Below are 24,647 nucleotides of genomic sequence, written 5' to 3' on the forward strand. Positions count from 1 at the left end.
CAACCCAAAGGCTTGGGATTAGTAAAGGGGGATGGAGGAGGGAAGAGTCTGTGGAAGGGTTAGGGAGATCATAGTAGCAGGATACGATAAATGAGGGAGAATATAGTAGGGTTGTGTGGGAGGTCATAGTAGTAGAGTGAGATTTGGTGAGTTAGATGTGCAAGCGGAGGGAAGAGCTTAGGCAGAGTTATTTAGGAGATGAAAGTAGTAGAAAGGAGTTGGGATGAGTCAGAGTGGGAATTGAGGATAGTTTGATAGAGACATGACATATGATGATGGGTAGATAAGTGTGATAAGATGAGAGCAGGGATTCCTAGATATCTAGTACAACAACCCACCCAGGAGCCATGCAATGACCCACGAACATGCCAAGCACAGAAACAACAAATACACATACATACATACATATATATATATACATACACACATACACACACACATACAAACACACATGAATACACACACATATATGTACATACAATACATAATTAGAACCATGGTTAAATATACTTAGTCAAACAGCTTTAAAGAGTGTGTGTGTATTTTATTGTTATGACAAAGTAGCGATACATATTTTCTAAAGAACTATACATAACTAGAAATAGACACATAATCAGAAAAAATATTTATCAACATAGGCAAATGCAGTCCATAGTTGTTTTAATATGGTGGTTATGAAGGAAAGGAAAGAGTAGTTTTCTGAAGACAAGAACGTCATCTGTGGCTCTTATAGTTGGGGGTAATGAATTCCATAGTTTGGCTGCTTCAACGGAGAAGGATGTACCACCTATAGTCTTTTTCTTGTATGGTGGTGTTCTAAGGCGGTTGCCAATCTTGAGCGGAGGTTTCTTTGTTGGATGTATTTGATTATTTTGTTTCTGATAAAAAGCGGTCAATTAATCAATCAATCAATCATAAGATTTATAAAGCGCACTAATGACCCGTTAGGGTTCTCAAGGCGCCGTGGGGGGGGAAGCTACTGGTCATAAAGCCATGTCTTTAGGTGTTTTCTGAAAGTTAGTAGGTCTTGGGTCTGGCGAAGGTGGAGTGGTAGGGAGTTCCAGGTCTTGGCGGCTAGGTGGGAGAAGGATTTTCCTCCGGCGGTGGTGCGGCGGATGGGGGAACGGAGGCGAGGGAGAGGCTGGCCGAGCGCAGGTTGCGGGTGGGGGTGTGGAAGGTGAGTCTTTCAATGAGGTATGCTGGGCCTGTGTTGTGGAGGGCCTTGTGTGCGAGGATGAGGAGTTTGAAGGTGATCCTCTTTGGTATTGTTAGCCAGTGCAAGTCTCTGAGATGGAGGGTGATGTGGGGGTGGGGTCGCAGGGTTTAGCGGCGGGAAAGACGAGGGAGAAGAGGTGGGGGAGGGGGGTGGGGCCACGGGGACGCAGCAGCAGGGATTTGGAGGAAAAAGAAAAAAAACAGAACGAAGCCCAGGAGGCTCAAAACAAAGAACCAGCAGAGTGGCGGCAGCGCCGGGCGGCAGCGAGAGGAGCAACCTGCCTGCTGGAAGCGGTCCTGTTCCATGCATAGCTTTGTGGGTGATACTAAGCAGCTTGAAAGTGCATCTTCTGGCAACGGGTAACCAGTGTACTGCTCTCAAGGCAGGGGAGATGTGGGCTTGCGGCTTTACATGTAATAGTAGCCTGGCTGCGAAATTCTGGATACATTGTAGTTTTTTCATAATAGATAGAGATGATCCATGGTAGAGGCCATTGGCATAATCCAGTTTGGATAGTACAAGCAAGATAGTAGCTTGCACCTTGTGTGGAAATCCAAGGTGGGGGAAGATGCGTTGTAAAGTCTTCAAGGTGATGAAGCTTCTTCGTGCTAATTTGTCAACTTGGGCATTCATAGTTAACTTGGAATCCAAGGTGATTGCAAGGTTTTTAATTTCCTTGGATAATTGAGGAGGTGGTCCAAGATCGTCAGGCCAGACGCTTAGAGGGTCATAACGTTTCCAGTCACCACATATGAGTATTTCTGCTTTGGAGATATTTAGTTTGAGATGGCTCCGGGTCATCCACTGATCAACGGCTCTGAGGCAACTGAAGACTTGTGAGTTTTCAATGTTTTTGGGCCATTCTAATTTAAGTAGTATTTGTGTGTCATCTGCATAGTTGTAGCATGTGAGATGGGAATCATTAATGAGTTCTGGTAAAGATATCATGTAGATGTTGAAAAGCAAAGGTGAGATGATTGATCCTTGGGGGACCTCTGCTTTTGTGAGGTAGGGTTTGGACGAGAAGGGGGTGAGTGGATGATATTAGATCTTTTTTGAAGATAGGAAGTAATCCAGTCGAGAGCAGCCCCTTGTAAGCCGGCTTCGTAGAGTCTTTGAATTAGGGTGTCATGGTCAACCGTATCAAAGGCAGCCGAGAGTTCCAAGAGAAGTAGTGCAGCAACTCCATTGAGGTTGACTGTGTTTTTAAGATCATCCCAGATTGCTATGAGTGCCGATTCAGTGCTTCTTCCTGGGCAGAATCCAGTTTGGGAGTCTGAAAGTATAGAATTTTTATTAGTGGTGTTAGAAATGGGGTCTTGGTTAACAGTCAGGTTACTCCCTGTTCAAGCAAGGACCCTCACTCTAGTCAGGGTAAAAGAGAATCACCCTCAGCTAACCCCTGCTTACCCCTTTGGTAGCTTGGCAAAGCAGTAGGTTTAACTTCAGAGTGCTAGGTTTAAAGTATTTGTACCAACACACACAGTAACTTAATGAAAACAATACAAAATGACATAACACAAGTTTAGAAACATAGAAAATATTTATCTAAACAAAACAAGACCAAAATGACAAAAATCCACAATACAAAAGTCAAGTTATCAATTAAAAAGCAAAAAGAATCTTTATGTAGTTTAAAACACACACTAACACTTAGCGTGAAAATGTACCTTGGGTGCGTCAAAAATAACCCTGCATGGGTGAGTGTGGATCAGAAAGGGCTTGTGATGCGTCAGTTCCACTCATGAGCAAGACTTTGCTTCTTTTCTCCTTTGGTCGGGTCGGGCGTGTCATTTCTTCTCACCACAGGAGAGCGATGCGACGATCCGGTCAGCACTCTCGGGTCCGGGCAGGCCCTGCGTTGTTTTTACATGCCCAGCAGTACTTGCATCAGAAATCCAGCCGCATGATGATTAAAAAACCACACAGGGCGGGTTTTGATCTCCGAGTCTCCATCAGCAATGCTGCGAGCCATTTCTCCTGTTCCGTGCATCGATTCTTTGGTAGCGTTTCCGGTGAGTGTCGATTTTCAGCTGGGAGGCGGCAGCGCGTAGTTTCTTCAGTCGCAGATCGGAGTTGCATCGATCCTTTCCCCGCACGGCCCTCTGTGCATGGATTTCTTCCTTTTAGGCTGCCAGCTTCTCCTTTCAGGGTCCCAGAAACTGGATGGGCACAACAGGGCAGGGTAGGAGTCTCTCCAGAGACTCCAGGTGCTGGCAGAGAGTAGTCTTTGCTGTCCCTGAGACTTCAAACAACAGGAGGCAAGCTTAAAATCAAGCCCTTGGCAAGTTCTTCTCAAGATGGAAGGCACGCAAAGTCCAGTCTTTGCCCTCTTACTCTGGCAGAAGCAGCAACTGCAGGATAGCTCCACAAATAATTTACAGTTAAAACTGCACACACAGACACTGCAATGGCAGGTCTGAGACATGATTACAGAGCTACTTATGTGAGTGGCACAACCAGTGCTGGAGGCCCACTAGTAGCATTTGATTTACAGGCCCTGGCACCTCTAGTGCACTTTACTAGGGACTTACTAGTGAATCAAATATGCCAATCATGGATAAGCCAATTACATACACATTTTGTAAAGAAACACTTGCACTTTAGTACTGGTTAGCAGTGGTAAAGTGCCCAGAGTAACAAAAACAGCAAAATCAGAGTCCAGCACACATCAACAACCTGGGGAACAGAGGCAAAAAGTTAAGGGAGATCACGCAAAGGATGAAAAGTCTAACAAGTGGTTACACATTAAAATAGACTTTTGAATACAGCAACAGTTGAGCTCACCAGCGCGAGTACAGTTCGAATCGTGCGCAGGGAGGACCGCTTACCATGCGACGTGTGGAGTCCCATGTTCAGCCCAAGTGAATTATTTTACCACATTTGGTCAAAATGAATACTATACATTTGTCAGCGCCACAGCCATTTCTTCTTGCTAAAGGTAAACCATTAATGAGGTGGCAAGAATGGAAGGAATATTTTTGTAATTATATTGAGACATTTGAAGAAGAGGAATTTTCAGCAGAAGAGAAAAAGAAAATATTATTACACTATATTGGTCCAGGTGGTTTGAAAATTTACAATGAATTGGACAAAAACATTAGAGTGGGAGAAGAGGATGGTGATGTTTTCACTCAAAGTATTAGAGGACCTAGATTCTCACTTTTCTCCAATTGTATGTGTTGCTGTGGATCGTTATGCATTTTTTCAGAGGAAACAAGGTAAAATGGAAAGTGTTGTAGAATACATGGCTGCGCTCAAGGACTTGGCAAAGACTTGCAGATTTGGAATATTACAAGAGGAGCTGATTTGTGACCAAATAATTATGCATGCAAGTAACCCAAATATCCAAGTTAAGTTATGGGTATATAGTGAAGCGCCGTTAAAGACGTTATAGCATTAATGAAAAAAGCAGAGCTTACGGGATGGTGTGTTAAGGCTGTGGAAGGAGAGTTCTAAGAGTTTAAACAATTAAACATTATTAAAAAAGAGAAATTAAAGAATAGTATGGATGATATGAAAAGCAGAGACAGTGGTAGACTGAGTAATCGTAAGAAATGTTATCGATGTGGAAGTGTGGAGCATTTAGTGTTCAAGTTGCAATCGTATTGGACATTTTTCAAGAGTGTGTAGAAATCACATGAATGTTAACGTGAAATACATTCAAGAAAAAGAGCTATGTCAATCGAGTTACAATGAGCAGGATGGTTTCACAGATGATAATGGAGTATTTTGCATAGAATATGATATGTTAGATATTGAACAGGATGTCAGAAAAAAACCTATGTGCGAAATTGGAATGGGAAAAAATAGGGTGAAGGTGATTGCAGACTCAGGGTCTCCATTTACCATTATTGACAAGAGTGTGTGGTGTAATAAGTGTGTGAGAGTTTAGCGAATATTTCGAAAAAACAGAAGTAAAGGCAAAGAGTTACACAGGTGAAAAAAAGTAATTATTATGTTACAGAAATATTGGGCTTGATAGAATTCCATTTGAAATTTGTAAAATAATTTGCAGAAAAAAACATATGCAATCCGACAACTTACTAAAAAAAAGTAACATTTTTGTGGTGTGGAATGTCAAGATGAGTTTGAGAAATGAAAAGAAGAAATAAGTAATGCACCATTTTAAAAGGGATTTGATGCAAAGTCTAAAATACAGATTACTACGGATGCGAGCACAAAAGGTTAAGTTACAGTTTTAGCGCAAAAGGGTAAAGAAAATAATGAGTGTGTAGTTGGTTTTGCATCTCATAAACCATTGATCTACTGTAGGATTGCAAAGGACGTCACCTAGAATTGCTAGAATGTCAGTAAAATTATTGGATTTTAATTACGAGGTATAATATATACCCGGAATTAAAAATAGAGTGGCAGATTTTTTTAGTTGGATGACCTTACCTTCAGATAAAGTGAGAGGCAATGTAGAAGATGAAGAATTTGCAGCTATGTTGTTTGATGATGGGATGACGAACATTAATCAATAATAGTGGAGAGACCAATGAAAAGGGACGAGGAGTTACAGAAAACTCTTACATTTGTGAATAATGGTTGGCCAAAGAAGAAACAATTAACTCAAACAAGCCGTTGTTTTTGGGAAGTCCGTGATAAGTTAAGCGAAGAATAAGGACTTTTGTTGAGATGTGGGAAAGTTGTACCACCGAAATTGTTACGAGGCAAAATAATGGAATTATGTCATGCAGGACATCTGGGTATTTCAAAAACAAAGTCAAGGATAAAAAGTATGTATTGGTAGCCAGTTTTAAACAGTGATATTGAAAGTATTGTGCGAGAATTTGTGGATAGCAATAGTTCAGATAGGACACAGAAAACCTATAAGCCACCATTATGCCCTGTGCCATGTCCAGATATACCCTGGGAAAAATTTGGTATTGACATCATGGGGCCAATTGAGAATAATGATTTTGAGAAAAAGTATATTATTGTGGTAATGGATCATTTCAGTATATGGCCTGAAATAAATATTACAGATATGGTATATTGTGAAGACATTATATGATTTTTGGATGGAACATTCATGAAGGAAGGTTTACCAAGATGTGTAATTTCAGACAATGGTCCACAGTTCATAGCTGAAGCTTTCAAGAAATTTCTAGATAGGAATGGGACTGCTCATAAGTCAACGTCGATATGTCATCCTGAAGGAAATGGTTTGGTGGAACGCTTTAATCGTGTTATCAAAGGAACTATACAGTTGGCTAATAGTAGTGGATTGAAGTGGGAAGCAGAAATGAACAAAATGATTTGAGCTAATAGAATAACGCCTAGTGGTAGTACTGGGAAAAGTCCCTTTGTTATAATGATAGGTAGAGAACCTATAAGTAAAGATGTGGCATGGTTACCCGCAAGTAGCATGGAAGAATGGTCTCTTGAAAGTGTGGTACGATAAGAAACAGATGGTCAAAATTGTACCAGTAGGAATTGGAGAATGGGTAAAAGTTAAGAAAGATTGTAAGGTGCAAAAGGGTGCAAATAGATTTTCACAACTGATGAAAGTGTGTGAATTATTTTGTAATTCTGCGTTGCTAAGTGATGGCAAGGTTTGGCATTTGAGTCGCTTGGCTAAATACAAACAGACAAGTGTAGCTGTAAAAAAAGAAATTATGATTGGATGGATGATGTCAATGGAGCTAATAGTAGTGGATTGACGTGGGAAGCAGAAGTGAACAAAATGATTTGGGCTTATAGAATAACGCCTAGTGGTAGTACTGGGAAAAGTTCCTTTGTTATAATGAGAGGTAGAGAACCTATAAGTAAAGATCTGGCATGGTTACCAGCAAGTAGAATGGTAGAATGGTCTCCTGAAAGTATACAAAAATAAATTTTTGTCAGCTAAACAAGCATATAAGGCGTGGTACGATAAGAAACAGAAGGTCAAAATTGTACCAGTAGGAATTGGAGAATGGGTAAAAGCTAAGAAATATTGTAAGGTGCAAAAGGGTGAAAGTAGATTTTCACAACTGATGAAAGTGTGTGAATTATGTTGTAATTCCGTGTTGCTAAGTGAGGGCAAGGTTTGGCATTTGAGTCACTTGGCTAAATACAAACAGACAAGTGTAGTTGTAAATAGAAGAAATTATGATTGGATGGATGATGTCAATGGAGCGCAAAGTGATAACAAAGTGGGGGAAATGCACGAACAAAGGAGTGAAGTGGAGAGTGGACAGGGTAATGATGGGTTGCGTAAGAAAAGTGAGAAGAATGGCAAAAGAGGCAGGTATGGTAGATGCATAAAAGTCCCAATGAAACCAAATGACTATGGCCCTCATTACAACTCTGGCGGTTGGTGTTAAAGTGGTGGTAATACAACCAACAGGCCGACAGTAATTACCGCCCAATCATGACCATGGCGGTGTTATCTCCGATAGACAGCCAATGTACCACACCGACCGCCAGGGTGGAAACAACAGCCACCACAGCGGTAGCCATCTACAGCCAGGCGGAAGTCAATGTTCCGCCCACCATATTAAGACACACAGGGGCATATTTATACTCTGTTTGCACCAAATTAGTGTCATTTTTTTTTACTCTAATTCGGTGCAAAATTAACTCCATATTTATACTTTTGTGCTAGACCTCTCTAGCACCAAATTTATGGAGTTAAAGTCAATTTTTGAAAGTGGAGACCTACCTTGCCTTAATGAGATGCAAGGTAGGCGTTCCCGTGCAAAAAATGACTCTATAGCCTTAACGCCATATTTAGGGGCATATTTATACTCTGCGGCATATTTATACTCTGTTTACACCGAATTAGCGTCATTTTTTTTAACTCTAATTCGTTGCAAATCTAACTCCCTATTTATACTTTGGTGCTAGACCCATCTAGCACCAAGGCCCTGATTTATACTTTTTTTGCACCACATTAACGTCATTTTTTGGCGCAAAAGTGGCGCAAACTTACAAAATATTGGCCCTTATTTATACTTTTTGCTGCAAAACTGCACTAACTCAGTTTTGCACCAAAATGTTTAGCACCGGCTTGCACCATTTCTGTGCACTAGCCGGGCACCATATTTATGGAATGGTGCAAGCCGGTGCAAAGAGTAGGATAGAGTTTTAAAAAATGACTTTAGTCAGGTGGGGCTGGAAGTATAGAAGAAAGGGGTTTACCACCCAAAAATGTCTTTAGGTAGGTTAGAGTAAAAAACAAAGGACTCTAACCAGATTAGCATCATTTTATGGTGCTAAACTTACCATGCCACATGACTCCTGCCTCAGAAAAGGCAGGAGTCATGCCCACCACCCCAATGGCCAGCACAGAGGACAGGGGTCCCCTGGGCATGGCCATTGCACCCTGTGCCGTGTATGGGGGCCCATTTCAGGGCCCCCTATGGCACTTTCAAAAATAAAATGCACTGACCTGTACATACCCTGGATGGGGTCCCCCATCCTCGCAGTCCCTCTCGTGGGGGTGCCCCTGGGGCCTAGGGAGGGCACCTCTGGGCTTATTCCATGGTGTTCCACCATGGAAATAGGCCCACAGGTCCCCTAACACCTGCCCTGACCCAGGTGTTAAAAAATGGGGCAAAGCAAGCTTTGCCCCATTTTTTGACCCCTCTTCCCTCCCTTGCACCATTTTTGCATGGGAGTATAAATGGGAGTATAAATATGGTGTTAAGGCCATAGAGTCATTTTTTGCACAGGAACGCCTACCTTGCATCTTATTAAGGCAAGGTACGTTTCCACTTCCAAAAAATGACTTTAACTCCATAAATTTGGCACTAGACGGGTCTAGCACCAAAGTATAAATATGGAGTTAGTTTTGCACCGAATTAGAGTTAAAAAAAAATGACGCTAATTCAGTGCAAACAGAGTATAAATATGCCCCTTAGCATCAAAAAATGATGCTAATCTGGTCAGAATCATTTATTTTCACTCAATACTGCCTAACGTCATTTTTTTCTAAAGCTAGCCTACCCTTTGCACCGGCTTGCACCATTCCATAAATATGGTGCCCAGCTGGTGCTAAAAAATGGTGCAAGCCGGTGCAAAACATTTTGGTGCAAAAATGCCTTAGTGCAGTTTTGCACCAAAAAGTATAAATAAGGCCCACAATTTCTCCACCTTTTCCGGGGCGGTAACAATGACATCAAAAGCCTGGCAGAAACACTGCACAGAAGTGGAAGGACTCATCATTGGAGACACAGGTCACAACCAAGCCACCATGGAGCCCGAGCTGCATGTCTTCCTCATGATTTTCTACAGGCTGCTCCACCCCGAACACCACCGCTGGCAAAGACGACGATGGTGAGTACAGATGCCTAGCACACAAGGGAGGGAGGGAGAAAAATGAGAGTGACACACACACACGCACCACACACCCCACCCAACACCATACACACATTCAGCTGCATTACCAAACCATTTTTACCCCATACCTTGAATGAAAAATTGCAAGGACAAAATGATTTTGAGAAAGTGAATGTAATGAGAGAAACACATCAAGATAAATAAGTGAGGCAAGACAAGAGATATATACATATGTACACAAAAAGGGACACATCCTGGTCCACAATGTACGTAGTCCACATGGCCACAAGCCAAATCCAAGGCCAAATATGGCACCTACCTCATCACAGAGAGAACACTGCAGGGGCATCTGTTGGTAAATAGGCAGGCACCTCAGTGCCTTACCCACTGTTCTGAAGGGGGCATCGTGCACCGTGCTTTTGAAACTGACGAGTCTGGGGTAGGTGGGTGTCTTACCCAATGGTTCTGGAGGGGGGATTGTGCCCTGTGCTCTTGATCCTGGCGAGTCTGGGGTAGGTGTGTGTCTTACCCACTGGTTCTAGAGGGGGCATCATGCCCTGTGTTCTTGATCCTGGCGAGTCTGGGGTAGGTGGGTGTCTTACCCACTGGTTCCGGAGTGGTCATTGTGCCCTGTGCTCTTGATCCTGGGGAGTGCAAGGTCACAGTCTCTCAGGTGGGTGTCACACCCCCTGGATTTGCAGGGGGCAGGCCGCACAGCAGCCCATGGAGGCAGGACTACATACCGTCCACCGGAAGTGACGGCAGCTCACTGGAGGTGGTGGTGATGCTGGTGGGGGGAGGCTCCTGCCCATTCCCTGCAACCTAGGACCGCTGCTCAGTGGAGGAGGTGGTGATGGTCCTGCTGGTGGCGGGAGGCTCCCGCCCATGCCCTGCAACCTCAGACTGTTGCACAACCATGGCTAGTGGGGGCTCCATCACAGTTCCTGCCCCTGGCCCCTTGCTCTTCCTGCCTTGTTGTGCAGGCTCCTTTGACTTCCTGGCAGCAGCTTTGGCAGGCTCCTTTTCCTTCTTGGCAGTAGCTTGGGCAGGCTCCTTCACCCTCAGGACATGTGCCCTGGATCCTTTTCCACCACGAGTGGGTGTGGTGACGACTGGGCCCGTGGACTGGGTGGCTGAGGTGCTTGGCTGGGTTCTTCCCAACCTGGCCAGACATGCAGGATGGTGGGGGAGGGGTAGGGAAGAGGTCTATGGTGGATCAAAATCGTTTTTAGGGATAGTGGAGCGGGAAGAGGGAGAAGGTTTGGGAGTGGAGGAAGAGGAAGTGGTTGTCGGAGGTGATTTTGGGTGCAGGTTTTGTGAGGTGGATGGCTGTGGGTGTCTGAGTGCTTGCGCTTGTGTACCTTAGGAGGGGAGGATAGACGCAGTGGGAGAGGACACAGGGAACGTGTGCAAGGCTGTCGTGGAGGTGTATGCCAGTGAGGTGTGTGTTCTGCTTGGTGTGGTGGTGATGCTGGTAGTGGATGATAATGTAGTGCATGCAGGTGTGAGTGTGGACGGAACTGGGAGGGAGGTGGAGGAGGAGGCGGAGGGGAGACAGTGGAAATAGTGGATGTTGTTATGTCTGCATCTGGATGGTGTTTGTGTGAGGGCCTATGGGATGAAGTGTGGTACTTGTGTTTGCCTGTACCACTCTTGTGTGTTGTCTTGTGTGCATGCTCGTCTGCCTGTGTGCTTGGAATGGGTTGGGGTTGAGGAGAATTGGACTGGGAAGTGGAAATTGGCGGGGGGAGGGTAGAAACAGGGACAATGGCTGCCATCAGAGAGGAGACTAGAGCCTGGATCGATCTCTGTTGAGCCGCTAATCCAGTGTGAATGCCCTCCAGGAATGCATTAGTCTGTTGCATCTGGGCTGCCAGTCCCTGGATGGCATTCACAATGGTTGACTGCCCTACAGAGATGGATCTCAGGGGGTCAATATCCTCCTCACTCAGGGAAGCAGGGTTCACTGGGACAGGGCCTGAGGTGCCCACCCTCCAGGGTGAGCGGGCACGGGCAACTCGATGAGGGGCTGCTGAGAGGGCAGTGCTGGTACGGGGGTGGCGGCTGTACCTGTAGCTGAGCTAGCCACAGATGTGTCCGCCCCACCAGGGAGCTTCCACCGGAAAAGGTCTCTGTGTTAAAACTGTCCCCTCCAGTCTCTGCCGTGTTGCTCCCCTCGCCCTCTGTCCCACTGGTCCCGTCAGCGTTGGTGGACTCTGCCTCCTGGGTCCTGTGGGCTGCAGCTCCCTCCGTCACCCGTGCATCTGCTCCTCTGCCAGATGATGCTAATGCACATAAGGACAGGATGACAAAACAAAAAGTGGGGGAAGAGACAAAGGATACACTTGGTCAGTGGCTGCACCAACACCACTGTTGACGTACACAGCACCCTCACACACAGGGAACAGGCCTACACAATATGCCCTAGCACTACCAGAGAAAAAGTTAGCATCCAAGGCATGGGGAGGGGCACACACCGCCAAATGCATCACACCTGCGACCCACGCATCCCTGACCAGTAGTGGATGCTTACAAGCTAGGTAACAGGATTATCCCCTCAGAACCCTAGTCACTAGTGGACCTATGCTGTAATGTCAGGCCCGGCCTAGGGGCACCCACTGACACACATCTCCCACCCGGATACCACCCTACCATGCATAAGTTGTAATGATGGGCACTGTACTCACCCCCTTGTGGCTGCTGTGATGCTTTCAAGAGCCCATCCAGCTCGGGATAGGCCACCACCAGTATGCAGGCCATCAGAGAGGTCAGAGTTTGACGGGCACCCCTTCCTTGTTGGGAGGCCATCCCCAGCTGGGCCTCCACCGTCTTCTGTGCCCAGTGTCTCAGGTCCTCCCACCGTTTCTGACAGTGGGTACTCCGCCTGCCATAGACCTCCAGGGTCCGCACTTCCTTGGCGATGGTACGCTGATACCGTTCTTTTGATGGGCGCTGACCTGCAGAGGAAATGCACACAGGAAAATAGTATTAGTCAAACAGTCCTGCCTGTTACAGTTATGGCGCACCATACTCCTTAACATCACCACTTACACACACATGGCCCAGCACACAACCAATACGCCGCCCAGAGGACATCCACCCACCCCCCTTGCCCGAGGCCTTCACACACAACTCCATACATTAATGCCACATGCATCGTGCCAACAGTGTACTCACCTGTTGGTCTGGAGGCCCATACAGCAGTCTATACTGGGGTAGGACCCCATCCACCAGTCTCTCCAACTCTGCTGAAGTGAAGGCAGGGGCCCTTTTCCCAGTCACACAGGCCATGGTAGGTTCCAGACACAGGTCACAGCAGCACATGCAGTTTAGGTCCTCTCCTGTGAATGATCAGGTAGCAAGTGAGGAATCAGATAGAAAATGGCGGTCACGTCTGTGGCGGTGCATACCGTCACGTCTGACGTAGATGACCATTGGCCACTGTACCCCATACTGCCCAATGTTAGCCAATGAGGAGTTGCACAGCAGTTCCAGACTGCCTCCTGCAACGGCGCACAACCTCAGCGGAATTACCTTACTTCCACCTGTCCCTCCACACAGGACAGGCAGACGCCATTTCAGGCCCTGGATAGTTGCTGCGTTACTGGTGAAATTTGGACATACTATACAAATCACACTTACCCATTACAAGTTAACAGCATGCAAAGTTCTGTTGTAGCCCCATTGTTCAGTTTGTGACCGGCTCCTAACTCTTTTGCCCCATTGATTGCTACCACTGTGGATGAATAGGAGATGGAGACATATCCCCGTGTACAGACCCCTGGTGGGCTTGGCAACAATGGAGGACAGGTACATCATCCTCATCTATAGACTTGACAGAGCCACAATCACAGAGCTGTGTGCCCAATTGGAGCCTGACCTGATATCTGCTATCCGTCACCCCACTGGGATCCCACCTCTTGTGCAAGTTCTATCAGTGCTCCATTTGATGGCAATTGGTTCTTTCCAAGTGACACATGTGCAGCTACATTGTTTTCCCCCAGGTTGAAGATTTGGCCACAGTGAAGGCCGAGTTCTATGCAATGGAACATATCCCCAACATAACTGGGGCGATTGATGGAACACATATTGCATTTGTCCCCCCCATCAAAATGAACAGGTGTTCAGAAATCGTAAGAGTTTCCACTCTATGGATGTATAGATGGTGTGCTTGGCGGATCAGTACATCTCCCACGTCAATGCTAAGTATCCCGGATCGGTGCATGATGCCTTTGTCCTGAGGAATAGGAGCATCCCAAATGTGATGGCCCAACAACAGGGGCACAGGGTGTGGCTAATAGGTGAGCCCTGGTCCCCACCCAGTTTATGTTGGTGCATGGGTATGGTGTGGGCCATATGGGATAGTGGGTGGTTAAATGTTGTCCCTCAATATTGCAGGTGACACTGGTTACCCCAATCCTGACCTCTGTGAGGAATTCCAGGACAAGTGCAGAAGAACGTTAAAATGAGGCACATGGGTGAAGCAGAAGGATAATAGAAAGGACCTTTGGCCTCCTGAAGGCCAGGTTCAGGTTCCTCCATCTAACAGGTGGATCCCTGTGCTTCTCATCCAAGAAGGTCTGCCAGATAATAGTGCCATTCTGCATGTTGCACAACCTTTCCCTGAGATGCCATGTGCCTTTTCTGCAGAGGAGTGGGCTATAGATGCCCGTGTGGCAGTAGTGGACCCTGTAGACAGTGAGGATGAGGAGGCAGAGGATGAGGATGAGAACAACAGAACATCAGTCATCAAACAATACTTCCAATGACACACAGGTAGGACAATGTTACTTCACATTTCAATTACATTTGTTTGCATTTCTGTGGCACTGGCATGCTGATATTTCCAACTTCTATGCCCAATTACTGTTCCCTCTGGCAAATCTTTTTGCAGATGTTGGTGACCTCACATACACTCCTGGTGTGATCACTGCAGCCAGCTATAGGTCATTAATCTATGCTCATTTTCTGTACAGTTGAATTGCAATGTTTGTACCTGTTTCAATGAATACATAATCGAAAAACATGACATACTCCAAAATTCTTTTTTTTTTCCAAGGGTGTTTATTGAAGTGCTAAAATATAGAGGGCAAGTGGAATGGGCTGGGGTGATGATGGAAAGTCCAGGGTATTGTTTCAGTCTGTTAGTAGCACAGGTGCATTGTCCGAGGGGACATATGAAGGGGAGCAATGGCAGTTCAAAGTGGACAGGGTGGGATACAAGGGTGACAATCAGGAGAGTCTCATTTCCTGGTGGGGGTCTTGACAAGTGACTCTGGCTTCTGTCTGGTTTGCAGGGAATGTTTGCGGGGTGGTTCACCTTCTGCAGCGGGGGTGCTGGTGGCCTGTTGGTCCTGTGATGGAACCTCCTGGCCACTAGTGGCAGCGAAGGTGGATGGCTGTTCAGATGACTAGCTAGTGGCAGGGGCCTGCTGTTGTGTGACTGCCTCCCTCATAATATTGGCCATGTCTGCCAGCACCCCTGCTATGGAGACCAGGGTGTTGTTGATGGCCTGCAAGTCCTCCCTGATCCCCTGGTACTGTCCCTCCTGCAGCCGCCTGCTCTCCTGCACATTGTCCAGGATCTGGCACACCGTGTCCTGGGAATGTTGATATGCTCCCAGGATCTCTGCAAGTGCCTCCTGGAGAGTCGGTTCCCTGGGCCTGTCCTCCCCCTGACGCACAGGAGTTCTCCCAGTGTCCCTGTTGGACGGTGCCTCTGTCCCCTAAACCGTGTGCCCACTGCCACTGACCCCAGTTCCCTGATTGTCTTGGGTATGAGGTGTGGCCTGTGATGCCTGTAGAGGTGGATACACTGCTGATTAAAGTGTCCTGGGGAAAGAGGTGTGGGTATGCTGGGTGGGTGCTGCGGTGGTGTTTCCCGATGGGGGAGGCTCTGTGGTGGTGTGTGACTGGGCCTGGGTAACCGGCTGCCCAGAGGTCGCTGATGGGCCAGGTTGGTCATCCAGATCCAGAAGACCAGAGTTGCTGTCATCACTGTGGGCCTTTTCTGTTGGGTATTGCTAGCACCTCCTCTCCGCTGACATTGGCTGGGGAACCTGTGGGGATGTAAATGATTTGTTATTGTTTCTGTGTCTGGCATATTGTGCATCCATGCCTTGCCCTCTTTGTTTGTATTTTCCCTGACAGCTTTCACTTGTGTAAGTTGGTATATGGTGGGATAGCTGATTCTCTCTAGTGTACATGCTTTAGTGATAGGTGTCCATGCAGGGCAGTGAGTGGTGTCCATGCATTGGTATGGCATGCAGGGCTTGACATTGAGATGAGTGGGATGTGATGGTGGGGTGTGTGGGAGGTGGTGGAGGGATGGGAGTCAGGGTGAGGGTGGGAGGATGTGATGGCATGCAGGTAGGGAGGTGATAGTTGTAAAGAGTTGACTTACCCAAGTCTAGTCCTCCTACTACTCCATCCAGGCCCTCAGGATGCATGATTCCCAAGACATGCTCCTCCCATGGTGTCAGTTGTTGGTGAGAAGGTGGGGGTCCACCGTAAGTCCTCTGTACGGCGAGTTGGTGTCTTGCTGCAAAGGAACGTACCTTCCCCCGTAGGCCGTTCCACCTCTGTCTGATGTCATCCCTAGTTCTGGGGTGCTGTCCCACGGCGTTGACCCTGTCAACGATTCTCCGCCATAGCTCCATCTTCCTTGCAATGGATATCTGCTGCACCTGTGCTCCGAATAGCTGTAGCTCTACCCTGATTATTTCCTCCACCGTGACCCTTAGCTCCTCCTCTGTGAATCGGGGGTGTCTTTGTGGTGCCATGGTTGTTCTGTGAGGTGTGTAGGTGAGGGTGTGTTGGGTTCTGTGTTGGGGTGTGTGATGTGGGGTGCGTGGGTGGTGTATAGGTGTAAGTGGTTTGTGGCTCTGGTTTTGTCCGTGGTCTTCGTGTGTGTCTCTTGGCTTTTTTTTGTGTTCGTAAAGGGTTGTGGGTACTGTGGGTATGTGTTTTATAGTGGTGTGGGTGTGTGGGTGTGGTGTGTGTATGGGTGTCAAGTGTGTTTTTTAAATTGTCCAATGTGGTGTTGATTTGTTTGTGGGTGTATTTGTACGCAGTGGTATGTACCGCCAATAGTGGTATGTGGGTCATAATGGGATGGGCATTGTTCTGTTGGCGTAACGGTATGTGTTTTGATACCGTCAGTTTATCACTGACCTTTGGACTGGCGGAATTGTGTTTGTGACTGAATAGTGACGGATTGGTGTGTGTGTGTCATAATATGGTGAATGGATATACGCGGCGGCGGCAGCAGTAAGTTGGCAGCAGTCAGCGTGGCAGTAAGTGGGATTTACCACCAATGTCATAATGAGGGCCTATTTATGTAAATAATGTATAATAGTAAATGTTTGTAAACATTAGTAGTTTAGACACAAGTTTGTGTAGTTTTCGCATACATTTGGGGGTTGTAAAAGGGGGAAGATGTGTTGTAATGGTAATGTAGTAGTGGGTCTTTAAGGAATATTAGAATGTTAGCTGAGAGTAGAATGCATGATGTAGGGATACAGTTGAAGTCTTTGAAAATCAGCTTGGCCACTGAGAGGACTCTGTATGGTGTGGGGGCTACTAATAAAGATTCATCTGCTTACAAATATGTGAGGAGTCATCATTACAGCATTATCTTTTTATTCACTCACTCTGAGCAGCAATATTAAAGTTCCATGAATGGAACACAGCTATATCACAATCGAACAGAACTCTCAAGTCCATATGAATCTCAGTCCCCCATGTGCTTCTTCTTTTGTTTCTGTTTATCAGGTTATCCTCTTCTTTTATACTCTTGAACCATCAATATTCTATATATAAAATATGAACACACAAGTGTATTTTTTTCTTTTTGTTTTACTATCTCAACTTCTACTTTCACTAATAACTCAGCACTTATTTACTTCCAAATTACCAAATAAACCACTTCCTCCAAGAAAACTGGGAAGTTGTGGTGGGATAATGCTAGCCTTTAATAAAATCACAATGTGTTATATAGTAAACCTTTAAGAATTTTTAATATGGCAAGACATTAGGCTAGCATTATGCGTGTTCACAGTATCTCAAAGCACATGCTCTATTGGCTCCTAAACCAATCAGCTGCTTACATAATCTCATTCACCCTTCCACCTGACATAAATGTGTTACTTGCCATGATACCCCTAACCAAATGTGTTAAAATTGAGTTAAATCAATACCTGCTTCCTTCACCACACACTTAACCCACATAACCCACCTTGCAGTGGTTGCATTTGTAACATCATGAAATGGTTGAGCATATGAACTCAATAACTGTTCCACTCCACCACACCTCTTCTCCAACATTCTGCATCCATATTTCTTACTCCATTCCACCACACATAATTTAGGTGATTTATCCAAATGTGAACAAAATATAGACATAGACATTGCTTTTCCAAATCTTGAACAACACCCCTGTTGATTGGTAAAACCTGTTGATATATCTAAGACTCCTAAATCAAAACGCTTCTAAAAAAATTAAGCAGTGTCGCCAATTCCAGGACAACTCATTTATTCCTAAATACTTATTACTAGGCCATTCTTGAAACAGTTTCAAAACCAAATCTACATCCCTAAGTGACTGATACCTCAATTTAGGACATCCTTTCCCTATTACTCTTTTTATCACCCTACAGCATAGAGGACTCCTAATCTGAAACTCCTTGAATCAAAGAGTGACCTGCCACTGCTGCTGTACAATAACAGTTACAGATCTGTAAGAAAGATCTTTATCAAAGATATCTTCTAAAAAATTAGCTACCTCTGTCTCATCAGCCGTCATGGGATTCAAATCCCTTGAGACACACCAATGTAACTGTACTCCCCAAGCATTTGTATATCTCTTCTTAGTTCCTGGGGCCCATAATTTATTGAGCAACCCTGAAGCTGACTCCAAAAGCTTTGCTAAGCTTTCTGAATCCCTGAAATGTTCTAAACTAGAAGGTTGAGCAAACCCAGTAATATTAATGGATGCTCTCTCTCTTCGGCTCCTTTCAGTAAACCGCTTTGGACTTGCTCAAATAACCATAGCCATTTTCAAAGCTGTTGGAAACTATGATTATGCTTTCCAAAACGGTGTAACTAACTATATCTGACACTTCCACTTCCTACAATGCAACAGAACTCTCTGCATCATAGAAAAAGGAGGGAACATATAAGCAGTCTTCCCTTTACAATCCTGTATACATGTATCTACCGCTAGTGCTCGAGGATTCGTTTTCCAGCTGAAATAATCTTTCAACTGAAAGGTTAGTGTGGCTGCAAAAAGATCCTTTTCCAAAGAGCATGGTAATTCCTGTATTTTCTTGAAACAACTGCTGTCTTGCTACGAGTCGCAGATATCTACTTGATGCCTCGAATTCCAGTCTGTCACTATATTGTGTTTCAAAACAATCTCTTTGATCTGCTCACACCAAGCATGTCAATATAAGTCACAGCTGTTATATTGTCCATTTTCAACAGCATCTCGACATCCCTTGCAATTGTTTGAAACTGCCAAGTGCAAATAATCCTACCTTGATCTCTAAGCAATTGATTTGTTCCCTTCTCTCCAACATACGCCAAGCTCGTCCAGTCTCCTGATTTGAGCAAATTGCTCCCCATCCTGACAAACTAGCATCTGTCTCCAGAACAAAGGGCCTCATTATGACCCTGGCAGCCAGCAGTACACTGGCGGAAACACCGCTAACAGGCTGGTGGTGTACCGCCACTGTATTATGACCGTGGCGTATTATCCACGTCCATATTCCCGGCCCCTCCATTTGACCGCCAGGCTTCCGCCATGCGGTCATAATCCCCAACCGCCAGCTTGTCCATGGAGGCAAACACCACCATTAAAAGGCTGGCGGTAAGGGGGACTCAGGGTGCCCCTGTGGGCCCCTGCTCTGCCCATGCACTTGGCATGGGCAGTGCAGGGGCCCCCAGGCACAGCCCCATAGCGCATTTCACTGCCAGAATTAGGGGCAGTGAAATGCGCGACGATGCTGCTGCACCCGCTGCACATCAACATTGTCACCAGCTCTATTATGAGCCACCTGCAATGTTTATGTGACTTTCCGCTGGGTTAGCGGACAGAAATGCTGTTTCCGTCCGCTGGCCCAGCGTAAATGTCAAAATAGGGAGCCACAAATACCGCCAGCACTGACGGTATAGTGGCGCCCGCGGCTTCGGCGGTCTTTGTGTAAGACCGCCGAAGTCGTAATGAGGGCCAAAGTCTGGTTTTGTTCCAAAAATCACAAGCCCATTCTATGCTTCCAAATTTTCCAGCCACAATTTCAACTCTTCCCTTGCCTCTAAACTCAGCTGTATCCTGTCCCCATACCATAAACCTTCTGTTAAAGCAGCACTCTTCAGTCTCTGCAAAGCTCTGTAATGCAATGGACCTGGGAACACTGCCTGAATTAATGATGAAAGTAAACCAATCACCGCGTCAAATCCCTTAGATTTATATAGGGGTATGCGGTAAACTCTGTTCTTTTGTCAAAGTTCATGGAGTTTTTGCCTCTCCACGCTCTGCTTGGAGCATGGAATAAAAAAAAAAATCTGCCAATGCCTGCATAGTGGACTTTACCAGTGTCCGTTATCAGCGCGTGCATAGTTGCATTGGTTGGTAGTGTGATTGTGCTGCATGTGTGCATCCTTTCCCCTGAGAGCAGTAATGTAGCTTTCTCTCAGACTCTCTTCTCAGAGCTGAGACTGCTCCTCCATACAGTTCAATCTCTACTCCTCTTCTCAAAGTTCCCAGACCTCAGCCAGACTCGTTGAGGAGTGGCAGCCTGTGGAAGCTCTGAGCAGTACCATCCACCCGAAGGAGATCAAGTGCGCTCTGTGAACCATTCTATTTCCTGGGCTCTCCAGGGGTGTGGCAGACTCTGCGGACACTCAGTCATAGGTAGGACGGTGGGCCTCTACTCTCTAATGGTCTAGGAGCACCTGTGCAACATGTAATTTGGGGAAAACTGGCTTAGATATGCAATTGCATTCCAGAAGGAGTGAAGTCTGCTTGTTAAAGGGGGAAGTGCTGCTGACCAGGTTGTGTATCTGCAGGCTCAGGTGTGGTGTCTGCATGGCTCTACCCGGCAGGGCAGGTGCTGAAGGAGCTGTCCTTGGATGAGGCAGTGGGGTTCCTCCTAGGTTTATCTGCTGTCTCTGCAGATGGCTCCATGTGCAGTGGAGAAGAGCGGGTCTGTGTATTCCTGCCTCTCCTGGCCCTGCACTGGCTGAACCTACCCTCTCTGAGCCACAGGCATGTATCTGGGTGCCCTGCAGAGCTGACCCCAACAGCGACCATAGTCGGCCTGCTCTGAATGAAGTGCACAGTCACTGAGGTATTATTTCCTGTTAGTCCTTTCACCCTGCTTGCCTGCATTATTCAATACTCTTTTCTCAGGCAACCCAATGGCACTGATGAGGCACTGAGACACTTGGTGGACAGCAGCTCGCTGCTCCATGGGAGACCATGACAGTTACTTTTGTGTGCTTGTCTTTTTCACGTTGTGTTCATCCGGTTGTTTATGCAGGTTGTTGTAGCCCTCATGCGTGCTTCCTCTGCTGTTTGTTATTAATGGATGTTACCAATCATCAAGGCATGGAGTTCTCATGTAACTTTGCGGAATCCCATGGAGTTAAACTCTGCGAGTTCTGTTCACCCTTAGATTTATATACTATTCTTTCAAAACTTTCCTTATTTCCTCCCTGATCTTTATTTTCTTCACTGGTAATAGCAACTTGCATGTATTGAGTACCTACAATAAAACCTAAGAATTTCAAAGCCTGACTGTGTATGATCACTGACTTTTACACATTCATTAAGAATCCTAAATGTTCCAGAAGATTTCTTACCATATCCAAATGGTTCCTCAATTCTTCCTCACTCTGATTCATTATCAGATTGTCTTCCAGGTAAAAGATCATTACTTACACGGTCTCTCTTTAACAACCCGCAACAGGCCGCAATACCTTTGTAAAACATCAAGGAGCCGATGACAAACCAAAGGAAATACATTGAAACTGGTACAACTGACATCTCCATCTGAATTGTAATACCTTTTGGCCCACAGGTTGAATGGGTATTGTGAAATATGCATCCTTGAGATCCAATTACACCATCCAATTGCTTTTCAATAACATGTCCCTTAAAAGATGGATAGCCTCCATCTTAAAATGTCTGTGTATTACAAACTGATTGTGTTCCAAACTGATTTGAGTCTCTTAAATTTACCAGTGCTCTCTACCCTTTATCCTTTTTCTCTACCAAAAAAGTGGTACTGACAAAGCCTGCTTTGCCTTCTGCTATTTTCACAAGTTTGTTTTTCACTAACATTTGCCTCACTTCCTCTGTCACAATATCCTCCAAATTCTTTTGAAAACACAACTCTCTCGGTTCCTTGCTGTGATAATGCTCCAAATCCAATTCTATCTGATAATCTTTCACAGTTGATATAACCCATGGTTCGTCTGCGGTCATTTCCCCCTATTCTACGAACAGACCTAGTCTTCCACCAACTCCTTTTTGGATAGAACCAAAATCTGGCCTCATACTCATTTAGCTTGTGTTGGAACCCTGTCATTGACCTTTAGTTCTCAAAGTTATTGCTCTGCCTCCTCTCCATCTTCATGGATAAAAAGTTGAGGTTTGTTTATAAATTCTCCACTTTGGTTCCCTGAGTAATGGGTCTTATAATGCCCACAGCCAGAAGGTTGCCCTCTCTTCCCAGCCCATCCCTAAAAACTGTTCTCTGAGAAAACTCTCCTCATAGAAAACTGTGCCTTATCAAGGCCTGTAAATATTTTTGCATATTAACCAATATTCTTAAGCATTCCTTCCCCGAACAAGAGAACTTTCACCTCTTGAGTGGATTGTTTAACAGGAAAATCCCCCATCTTTGGGTTAATATTCTTCAAGATTGTTTTACTTCTCTCAGCTACAAACCAGCACTGGCATTGCATATAAAGCTTAAAGCTCTTTGGCACCATCCTTGAAGCAAGTGGATATTCACATCCGTTCACTTCAGGTATGGTTCCTCCACTAAACCAAAACGTCTTGCCACTGGGCCACAAATGTCAAAAACCTTGCCCTGGCAGAACTTAAGGAGACTTCTCCAACCCATTCCTCTGGTTTTTACCCATTTTAGTGATCATCTCCAGATCAATATTTGGTGTCATAAAATCCTTCCCATCTATGATGGGGTGTGAACATTCTGCTCTCATTACATTCCTTTTTTCTTTATCTAATGGCCTTCTCATCCATAATCTAATTTAATCTGCTATGTCATCAAGTGGCCACCTCTCCTTGCTTCTGGGGTGTTTTTTCTCCCTACGGTCAAAGACTTTTTCACCCATTGGGTCCACCACCATCTTTTTTATCTCTCTTTCTTAAATTCACTCCTAATTCAACCCATCCTTGTAATCCAAATCCAAAATGTACTCATCAATATCTCGACGCTCATTGGACTGCTCAAACCTAAAAGGTTTGCCTTTCTCAAATGCAGTGCTTGATTGCCCATACTGCTTGTAGCTTTGGACATCTGTTTTTCAGCTGCTAGGGAATCTTTCTCAAAACCACTCACCATGTGTTTTCTCTTTTTCACATATTTTCCTCCTGGATCCCTGTTATGTTCTCCATCTTGCTCTGGAAGTGAGAAGTACTTATCCACATTCTGAGTTCTACCTGATCTTTTAGATTTTGAAACTTCCTTCCCAGTCACCTTAACTGCAAATTGCAGCTCCAGTGAGACAATTTTTCTAATCAGGTCCTCTTGAGATACCTGAACAGGCCCTTGCTCTGACATTCTGGCAAGAAATCAATATTTTACAGAGTTTTCTCTGTCTTCTTATTTGTTATTTTATATAGTTGTATGCTAATTTACTCCCAAAAACTATTCCTGGATTTTTTTTCACAATGATCGCTTCAACATTGTTCTCTAACTGCCAGCCGTAATCATCGCTTAGTGACCAACAGCTGTCTCAGACAAGCAAGCTCCACTATAGTGTGTCTCTTATTCTGTAAAAAAAAGGCCTAATGCTGTTAGAAATGTGTGCTCCATGTACAGAAGCCACCCCTAGTCTACAACTCAGCCTACATGATGTGTTACCCTCACACAAGATGGCGGCCCATCAGGAGAGTCATTCAAGTCTTCCAGGGTGATTGTCAGCAACAACAGTGCTGCGCTTGTGCACGTCAATGAGCCTAAATGCGAACTTCTGCTGAAATAGTAAATACACTCACTACTAATTTAACTAATAAATTCATACTTTTATCATACAAAATGTGTAATACCAGCAATTAAGCGTTAATGGCCTTTAAAACATCATACATATCTTTTCCAGGCCTATATACCACATTTAAACTAATTAAGATGTGTACACATGTTCCCTAATCAAATTATCCCCTCAAATCCATAAATTGGGGTTAGATTACACTGAAATATGAACAAACAGACCCAGTCCTCAGTAAATAAATAGTTATCAATTAGACAAGGACTGAAGAAATATACCTATCTGCTCAGAAGCAGCAAACAAAAGAGGGAGACCATGGAGGACAGGGAGATTTATAAGGACTTGAGAGTTAAGTGTTATTGTGATGTAGTTGTGCTCTTTTCATGGAACATTTAATATTGCTGCTCAGAGAGAGTGAATAGAAGGTTAATGCTTAATGCTAGGTTCCTGTCTTGCAATAAAATTGCAGTTTCCTTTACAGATAACTAAATCAATCTATGCCTTAAATAAAGGGGCCCCAGAGCAGCTGATACGTAATAACTTGCTGTCTGGTCAAATAACTCTTCAGAGAGGTACCCACCAAAGATGTCCTCTCTCCCTGTTAATATTTTCAATTTGTATTGAAACCATAGCTCAGAATATTCAGCAGAAAGGCACATATCACCTCCTTCCAAGATATCCAGGAGATAAAGCTTTATAGAGAAATCTCTATTTCTAACCCCTAGTTTAACTAATAAATTCTGCCCTTCAAGCAAATAACCTAATTACTGTTCTAGGGGGTCTATAAGATCAGGTCTCATTTGTCTGGGGCCACAAATGTCCACAAGTGAAGCAAAACATTTTATAATTGAACACGGAAAAGGGTTTGCTTGATTTTCAGATATGTTATATGGCATCCTCCTTATTACAATAGCATAATTGC

General features: G+C 45.0%; 1 protein-coding gene across 1 annotated transcript in view; it reads left to right on the forward strand.

Moving 5' to 3' along the window:
* The window catches only part of ADCY2 (adenylate cyclase 2), a 4,811,883-nt gene that overhangs the window by 1,130,919 nt on the left and 3,656,317 nt on the right, over positions 1–24,647 (forward strand). The window lies entirely within an intron of this gene.

Source organism: Pleurodeles waltl, chromosome 2_2 (assembly GCF_031143425.1).
Source record: "Pleurodeles waltl isolate 20211129_DDA chromosome 2_2, aPleWal1.hap1.20221129, whole genome shotgun sequence".
NCBI lineage: Eukaryota > Metazoa > Chordata > Amphibia > Caudata > Salamandridae > Pleurodeles > Pleurodeles waltl.